The sequence below is a fragment of the Panthera uncia genome (genome assembly GCF_023721935.1).
Source record: "Panthera uncia isolate 11264 chromosome A3 unlocalized genomic scaffold, Puncia_PCG_1.0 HiC_scaffold_11, whole genome shotgun sequence".
In the NCBI taxonomy this organism is placed as follows: Eukaryota; Metazoa; Chordata; class Mammalia; order Carnivora; family Felidae; genus Panthera; species Panthera uncia.
Genome location: NW_026057578.1, coordinates 94,569,050 through 94,579,025, shown reverse-complemented (window position 1 = coordinate 94,579,025; position 9,976 = coordinate 94,569,050). Strand labels below are relative to the sequence as shown.

The 9,976-nt window shown below is 37.1% G+C and overlaps 1 pseudogene; it reads right to left on the bottom strand.

Moving 5' to 3' along the window:
- Positions 1 to 540: 540 nt before the first annotated feature.
- Positions 541 to 9,644, bottom strand: LOC125936036 (serine/threonine-protein kinase 35-like; annotated as a pseudogene).
- Positions 9,645 to 9,976: the final 332 nt, after the last annotated feature.

Below are 9,976 nucleotides of genomic sequence, written 5' to 3'. Positions count from 1 at the left end.
AGAGAGAGAAAGAGAGAGAGAGAGCTTGAGCAGGGGAGAGGCAAAGAGAGAGAGGGAGACACAGAATCTGAAGCAGGCTCCAGGCTCTGAGCTGTCAGCACGGAGCCCAATGTGCAGCTCACAAACCGCAAGATCCTGACCTGAGCCGAAGTCGGAACCCTTAACCAGGTAACCTAGGCGCCCCTAATTCCTGACATTTTAACTTAAAAGTTGTTCTTCAAGTCAAATGAACTAACCAGGCTTTATTATTATTTTTCTTGCAGATTCTACAGTAATCATTAATTGAAGATGAAATGTTTCTATGAAACTTAAGAGTCACCTCAAATGCCACCCCTACTCAGAAAATGCTTCAGAAGACCTTCCAATTCATAGTTAAATTATCCCACATATCTCAAGGAAATTTAGAGGGAAACTCTGATAACAAACACTTAGTTCTTTCCAGCCCCGCCGTCTCTCCCCAGCTCCACCCGGCCCACTCCAGGGCCCAGGATGAAATATCCAGTGCTGGAAAGGTGTGTGCAGAACAAAAAGTACACTCACCTAGTTTAAAAACATTCCAGATGCTTGTCCTGAATTTTGAGCAGCACACGTGACCTGGTCCAGTCTGGTTTCAAGTTCAAAGACATCCGGCCTGTCCTGTGGGTTAGCGGCTAACATACCTTTCAAAAGCTATTTGATTCCCTCAGACATTCAAGTCCTATGTTGTGAAAGATGTGCAACTCCATCTTTGGGTTTCAAGTGGCAATTCACCAACAAAGTCTATCTCGGTCCCTTGTTTGATACAGGTTCTCAAGAGCTCCTTCTTGGTCTCAGAGGCATTGAAAGTGATTCTTTGCCCAGGTGTTAATGCCCAGGATAAAGATGTCGGCCTTGGCTGTCTAGCGCCTGTTCCAGAGTTCAGGAGCCCTGTAGAAGTCTGAGCCGTAGGCTGAGGACAGGTGGGATTCATGTACATTCACCTTATTGTTGTCTTGATCGCCCTCTTTGCCTCGCGGGAGCCAGCCAGTACAGACCTTGTGTGGTCCAAAACCGGCTACCTTACGGATGGGGAGTGCCAGGCGTCTCCATGATGACGATGTTACCTGGCTTTAGGTTACTGGGCATGATATGGATTTTGTGCCGGAATGCAGTGGTGCCTGTGCCCCGTAGCATGAAGCTTTTGTTGGCACTGGTCTCCACCTTCATAGAGCTCCATGTCGAACCACGGATAATAAGGCTCCTCAGCAAAACCTACCGCCCTTCCTCTTTGGAGCCAGGGCCCCGCCAGGTGCAGGTAAAGCTGCGCGCTCTGGTTGCCACAGCTCATGCGCAGGTCCGGCCGCTCGTGCGGCAGGACGCACGCTAGTGCTGCGCGCTTCACTCCTCCAGCTGCGCTGAGTTCTGGGGCGGCTTGAGGCCAGTTAGGCTCCACGTTCTCGCGGCGTCGCGGTGCACGTGCGTGACCCCACGAGGACCCGGCTGCCTTCGGCTGTGGCTGCCCAGCCACATCTCCCAGCAGGAGCTGTAGCGCAGCTGTGCGGACCCACCCTCCTAGTGCTCTGCTGCGCCAGGTAGGCCTCCGCAGGGCCCCAGACGCCACCGGTGAAAAGGTTCACGAAAAAATGTGATATATTAAAGGTAAAGAATTTTGTTTTAAAATTCACCCTTCCTTAGTCATAGCTTTCATGACAGTGGGAACGTAATTTTAATATGAATTACAAACTATGAGTTATAGCTCTGCAAAGATTATGAAAATCATTATTTCCATTTGCCTCTATCTAGGTCCTATTGTAGCATGAAGAATCCCACCTGCCTCATTCCTTCCTACTTGAACAGATGGATCATAAAAGTATGGGCTCACCAAGGAACATTTAGTCTCATCCCATTACACCTGCTGGCCGAGGGAGAGATACAAAACAGCCACTATCCAATTCATATACTTATAACCGTCCAAGAGAATGGTTCTGCAGGCCTTACTGGCCAGCTGGGTTTGTCCTTGGCTTGTTCCCAATAATATAATAGTAAATTACAGTAATTGCAGTCCATTCCATATCACATGTATGCAGGCCTTAGGAACTGTGTTACCTCTATGAGTAGGAAAAGAAAATGGATCCCTACTATGTAAAATGTGAGGATTTTTTTTTTAATACTGAGTTTGATTTAGTGGTCAAGAAATGGGCCTTGTTCAAAAGATCATAAATCCGTACTATCTGTGAGATAGACATACCCATTTTCAGGGATCCTGTGCAATTTACCCTAAGGAACATCCTATGTATGTGAACATATGTATTCATAAGCATGTTTATGAAATTTGCCATTTGCCACAGATAAATGGTTGGAATAACCAAAATTTGTGTTGATGAGGGACTGGATAAAAAAAACTATGGTATGTGTATACAGTGTAGGTAGGTATGCATCAATAATGAGGAGTAAAATTGAAGTTATTGACATGTAAATTTGTTCATGATGTATATTTGACTGAAAAGGAATATTGCAGAAATGTGTCTACTATAATCTAATTATATATATTCTTGAAAGACTGCAGTTGCATATAGGTTGATATCTAGAATTCACCAAAATGTTAATGATAATGAAATTTTGGCGACTTTTGTTTTCTTGTATGTGTTTTCCAATATATTATTTACATTAGTTAAGTATACATCAGATTTACCAAAAATGATAAATTTCATTTTAAAATAAGTCAAACTATCTGTCTTCTATATAAAGAACACGAGCATTTTAATTCCTTCATTGAACATTTTCAAGTGCCTGATTGGTTATAGAGGCCACTTTCCTTGTTATTCCTGAAATCAGTCATGGAACAATACAACTGAATATAATACAATAAATTATGTGAAATACAATGAAAATAAATCTCTAGAAACATGATCACACATTAAGATATCATGGAAATATTCAGTTGCTGTATAAAGTATCTATAATCTTACTCTCAGTTTCTATATTTATGTGGTTACTAACTGTGACATTCAGCTTTTGTTTCAGCACAAGTCTGCAGATCACATGTGAGTGCTACACTCTAGAAAATATGGTAGTTACTAAGGAATCAAAGCATGGTGTTAAAAAAGACCATTTAATTAATGAAAATAGACCAATCTATGATGAGGTTAAAAATAAATCATAAAACCTGAATGGATTAAGTAACAAAGCATTCTCTCTCAGTCATTCAGAGTCCATTGTGGGTCAGGCTATGATTCTCTGTCTTAAAAGCTTGTACCACTTGGAACACTTGGCTTCTGTATCCTTGCAATAGGGGAAAAAAGAGATGAAGAGGGAATACTGGTTCTTTGACTATGAGGAATGCAGACCATTATTGTTCTCATTCTGTTAACCAGAGTTAGTCATGTGGTGGCAAACTAAGTACGAAAAAGAGAGACGTGTCACTTTCTTTCAGAAACAACTGGCAAGAGCTGGTTACATGGACACCACTGCAAGAAGACTGGGCATGGAGGAAGAGCATGTGTTGTTTGGTAAGCAGCATATGGGTATATGTGTATTCTATGACGTTCAACTAATTCAAGCCAGCTCTCAATAATTAGTCACTGTTTGGGTATTTTTGCCTTTTCTTTTTTTTTTTTTTTTTTCAATATATGAAATTTATTGTCAAATTGGTTTCCATACAACACCCAGTGCTCATCCCAAAAGGTGCCCTCCTCAATACCCTATTTTTGCCTTTTCAATTGCTGTTATGCTTAGAATGGTTGAATGACATTTGTAAAATTCCTAATTTATCCTTTACCTTTTACCCTTGCAACTTCATGTATCTATCAACAACCAGTTCAGCCATTTTCCCTAAATTACTCAATCCTATAAGGGGGAAAAAAGTCAGGCAAAACTATTAACAGTTGTTGGAAAGAGAAATAATAGACAAATTTGTCAAGCTAAAAACATGAATAGACTTAGCCTCATATTACTTTCCTTAGGTTTCCAATGATAAAAAGGGAAACAGTGACATAAATAACTTATTCTCCTTTTCCATTGAGAGGGGATTATCATTCTGTTTGCTCTAACATGGCCTAGAAAACAATTATAGGGCACTTACTTGTCAGGAAGCCCCTTAATCTGAGTCAGGTTGTACATGGGATTTAATCTTTGGAGAATACTCAAGAGTATCGAAAAGAACAGGTAAAGAATGTATATTTGAAGTATCCAGGGAGGAGAAGAGAGAGCCAATCATCTCAGTTGAACTAGACTTTTACCAATGTAAAGACTGGAGGAGGGACCAGGTGATGTCTTCAGACAACTATTAGCCCAGGAGTGTAACAATCAAAGCTGTGTGTTTGGTATGGATTGCAGTCATCACACAGGCATGTCCTTTACCTAAAATATCCATAGTTCACCAGGAAATACAATATGAGTTCAAATACAAAGGTGAGCTAATGTAGGAAAGTGGCACCTGAAGGTGTAAATGTGACAGTTCACATGGAACTTGTCAAGAGCTTACAAAAGTGTGTTTTAGCTTGTAATCTTCCACTTATCAAAATTCTGTCTGAGGTGCCTTCCATCTGTCTTGGCAGGTATGTGGATAAAATGATCAGTTCTCTATTAGCAGATGTTTCACTTCTTGGATGTTTGTTTATGGGGAGAATTAATGTAGCATACAACTTGCAATTAGTTTTTATACTGTTAATGGCAGGTTCCCATAAAATGTCTTGCATTGAAATATGGAAGGTAATGGCATTAATAAGGTATACAGATGCTCAGACTTAGATCTGAAAAAGAAAGCCAAACCAACATAGTTTGCTCATAAAAAACAAAAAAATTGAGTAATTTGATAGGATTACTAGAAAGTTTGCAATTGGCTGCCCGTTTAGTAACTTGAGTATTAAAGAGTTATTCATGGCCAAAGTCCTTGATGAAATTTGACCCTGGTAATTAAATTATGGGTGAGTTATATTCAGTTACAATGAGGGTTTTAGCTCACCATCTATTGGAAAACTGCTCTGGACTCGGTTTTGAAAGGTAAACATATGAGTAAAGAAAGTCCCTGCCCTCCAGCAGGCTGGTTATAGAACTGATTCCTATGTATTCTGGTATGTTAGAAATACCCAGAAACATTTTCAGAGATGGAAATTTCCAGGACCCTCCTATCATAACTTCTTATGTCAGGTGTAAGTCATTAACTCTTGAGTTAGGTCCAGGTATCTGCATTTTTTAAAACTTCCCATATCTGAGGTAACTAGTCAGCTAACTAAAAACTGAGCATCCCTATTAATCCAGTTCCTTTTGTGTTCTTTGAATGCAGTATTTTCACCATTTGAAATGCTTCGCTCTGTATTTCCAGTTTTCTATAGAATAATACAACATGAGAAACAAAACAACTTGTGTAACATTTCTCCCTGAGACTTCTTAGTTGATAACCTTTAAAAATGACTATTGCTAATCATTTTCTCATTCTCTGATGATAGAAAGGCAATATGAAAATAATTACCTCTTTCTATGGATATCCCTATTTTGTATATTTTGTATAATTGGAACCATACAATATATGGCCTTGTTTGTCCAGCTTCTTCCACTGTGCATGATTTTTTAAAGGTTCTTCATGTTGTAGCATGAGTCATTGTTTTCTTTTTTTTTAATGTTTATTTTTTTCTGAGAGAGAGAGAGAGAGAGAGAGAGAGAGAGAGAGAGAGAGAGACCATGTGCAAGCGGGAAGTGGTAGAGAAAGAGGGAGAGAGAATCCCAAGCAGGCTCCACACTATCAACACAGGGCCAGATGCGGAGCGCAAACTCACGAACCGTGAGATCATGACCTGAGCTGAAACCAAGAGTCAGACACTTAACCAACTGAGCCACCTAGGCACCCTATTCTTTTTCTGTATAGCTGAATAATATTCCATTACATGGATATACCGAATTTTGTTTAGCCCTTTAGCACTTGATGAAGTTTGGGGTGTTTCTACATTTTGGCTACATTAAGTAATGCCCTTATGAATATTCATGTACAAGTTTTTTGTTTGTTTGTTTGGTTTTTCTTGTTTGTTTTATGTGTGTGTGTTGTGGCATATCTTTACAAATCTCAGCTATGTACCTGGGAATAGATTTGCTAGATCATGTGGTAACTCTGTTTAATCTTTTGAGGAATTATCAGACTATTTTCTAAAATGGATCTTATTCTAAAATGGATGACATCTAAAATGGATGTCAATTTCTCTACATCCAAGATATATTATTGTTTGCCTTTTGATAATAGCTCTCCTAGTGTGTGAAATGGTACTACATTATGGTTTTGATTTATATTTCCCTAATAACTAATGGCATTAAGCATTTTTCATGTGCTGACTTGCCATGTACATCTTTTGTGGAGAAATAGCTATTCAAATCCATTTTTAAATTTTTTAATGTTTATTTATTTTTGAGCAAGAGAGAGAGAGAGAGAGAGAGAGCACAAGTGGGGAAGAGGCAGAGAGAAAGAGACACAGAATCTAGAGCCTGATGCGAGGCTCAAACTCACAGGTCCTGAGATTGTGACCTGAGCCGAAGTTGGATGCCTAACCGACTGAGCCACCCAGGTGCCCCTCAAATCCATTTTAATTGGGTTACTTATTTTTTATCATTGAGTTATGATAGTTCTTTATATATTGTGTCAGAGCCTTATCAGACATATGATTTGCAAATATTTCTTTGATTCTTGGAGTTGTCTTTTCACTTTTCTCAGATTGTCTTTTGAAGAACAAAAGGTTTTAATTTTGATGATGTCCAATTTATCTATGTTTGTTTGTTTTTTTCATGTCATATTTAAGAAGCAATTGTGTAGTCCAAATTTTTGAAAATATATATGTATTCTTCCAAAAGTTTCATAGTTTTGGGGTTCCTGGGTGGCTCAGTCTATTAAGCATTCCACTTCAGCTCAGGTCATGATCTTGCAGTCCATGAGTTTGAGCCCCGCATCAAGCTCTGTGCTGACAGCTCAGAGACTGGAGCCTGCTTCAAATTCTGTGTCTTCCTCTCTTTCTGCCCCCTCCCTGCTTGCACTCTTTCTCTCTCCCCCCAAAATAAATAAAAATTAAAAAAATTCAGAAGTTTTATAGTTTTATCTCTTAAATGTAGCTCTTTGATCCATTTTTATTTAAATTTTGTGTGTATTGTGAGGTTGGGATCTAACTTTGTTCTTTTGCATGGGGATATCTAGTGGCCCCATCACCATTTGCTATAAAAACTATTTTTCCCCCATTAAATTATATCTTAGTCTGTTTGGGAAGCTATAAAAATATCATAGACAGGGTGGTTTATGGACATCAAAACTTCATTATGTTGCTGGAGGCTGGGAGGTCCAAGATGAATGTGTTAGCAGATTCATTGTTTGATGACAGTCTACTTTTTGGTTAATAGACTGCCATTGTCCCTGGAACCTCATATGGTAGAAAGGACAAGGGAGCTCTCTGGGGTGTCTATTATAAGGGGACTACTTCCATTCACGAGGTCTGTGCCTTGGTGGTCTAACCACCTCCCAAAAGCCACACTTCCAAATACTATCACCTTGGGGATTAAGTTTCAATATATAAATTTTATGGGAATACAAACATTCAGTGTGCAGTAAATTATCTTGAAAACCTTGTCAGACATAAACTGAACAAAATTTATGAATGTATTTCTGGACTTTCAATTTTGTTCCATTGGTCTATATATCTGTCCCTATGCTAGTATCACACTGTTTTGATTACTGTAGTTTTTTAGTAAGTTTTGGAATTGGGAAGTATGAATCCTCCAATTTTCTTCTTTCCAAGATTGTTTTGACTTTTCTAGATACTTTTTTTTTTTTTGCATCTGTATGAATTTTAGGATATACTTATAAATTTCTTCAAAAAGGCAGCTGGGATTTTGATAGAACTGCCCTGAATGCATGAATCAACTTAGGTAATACATTATCCTAAAAATTAAAGCTTTCAATCCATGAATACAGGATGTTTTTCCATTAGACCTTCATTTTCTTTTAGTAATATTTTATATTATTCAGTGTACAGGTATTACACTTTTTGGTTAAATGTATACGTAAGCATTTTATTCTTTTTGATACTATTGTGCATGGAATTTGTTTCTTAATTTCATTTTTGGATTGTTCGTTGCTAGTGTATGGGAAAAAAAAAAAAACTCTGAAGGTGGGAGATTATCTCTTTAAAGGCCCTATCCAAATGCAGTTGCATTCTAAAGTACTGAAGGAATATTAACAAAATTTTAATACATTTTTGTGCCTGTTGTTTAATAAGGACTTGTAGGTTTTAGTTACTGGAGCATAATCTAGGGAATTCCAAATGATGTATTTCACTCAATAACAATATTTTATCCATAAATCTATGCAAAAGAAAAAACAATGAGCAAAAACCACTTATGTCCCTGCTCTAATGGATCTTAAATTTTAGTATGTAGGGGGTGATAAGTGCTAAACAGAGAAAGAACTCAGAACAAGTGGATGATGGGTAAAATGTTTTTTTGTGAACTAATCTGAGATTATAAACTCTTTGGGAATCTAATCTATATAATCCATGTAATTTAATAACATGTATGGTATTATAATAAAGCAATTCATATAAAGGTAATTAAAAATTAACTGAAAAAACATTTTAAACGGGTGTTTACATTGTTTCCTTTTGTTATATATTTTGGAAAAATACATTGTATATCCTTTTATAATTTTGTCCAGTGGTAAAGCTGAGATCTTAATTAAATTATCTAAGATCATAAAGCTATTTAGGGAGAAAAGTTAGGCCCATAAAATGATTCCTGTTTATAGATGTTGTGTATTTTTCTCTGCTTTTCCTTTGCATTTTTGCTTGATTGACTCAAATTTCAGCTTTAAAACAGTATGGTTGGGGTGCCTGGGTGGCTCAGTTGGTTGAGCATCTGACTTCGGCTCAGGTCACCATCATGGTTCATGAGTTCGAACCCTGCATTGAGCTCTGTGCTGATAGCTCAGAGCTTGGAGCCTACTTCAGATTCTGTGTCTACCTCTCTCTCTGCCCCACACCTGCTAGCACTCTGTCTCTCTCTCCCTCTCAAAAATGAATAAAGGTTTAAAAAATAATTTAAAAAATAAAAAAATAAAACAGTATGATTTGATTCATGCCTTAAGACTCCAGAGGCTAGGTAAACTCTTCTGTCCATAGGGAACTGCGTTTTCCACATTCCTTGCTTGATTAAACATATAACTGAGTGTTCTCTTTTTTAAATATTTATTTTCTGTTATGTGATGAAGAACCTAATGTGTCTACTATATATATATGTATATATGTGTATATATGTATGTATATATATATATGTATATATATGTATACATATATATACATATATATATATATATAATCTAATAGATGGATATTAACTTTTTGAAGTATAATTTAAAAAGCCCTGAATTGATGAGATTTCACTTTTTAAATCTTGAAAAGTTAAGACATTGATAGAATTCAACAGTTTATAATAGCAATGAACTTGAAAACATGAAAATTAAACTAGATATTGACCTTTTTCTGTTTGTGTCTATGGAATTGACTATTTTTCCTTGCTTCTACCCAAAGATATAATTATGGGATTAGTTATAATCCTATTAATATATTTGGATACTCTTTATGAAATTAATAGGTTCTTTCTCTATAGGAGTGGTATTAAATTACATGTTTTCCAGAGAAGATTTTGCTCTTACCTTTGGACATCTTCTATACTATAAATACCAGCTGATAGGACAATAGCCTGGTACAATATTGATTCAAAGAGGTCAGCATAATAAAAGGAGTAAGTAGTCAATAATATTTAATAAAAGAGATAAAAGTAAATGAAAAGTCAGGTTTTCTGGATATTTGACCTTGCATTAGGAACTTTATATGTAGAATATGAGAGTATTATTGTAGAAGTCAGGAAACAAAAATTATAATAGCCAAATATAAAAATTCCAAATTACTAGCCTTGAGGTAGTCCCCCAACTCCCCCTGCCCCACCTCAAAAGAACAAACATTATTAAATTAAGAGAAATTGGGGGAAGAGAGAG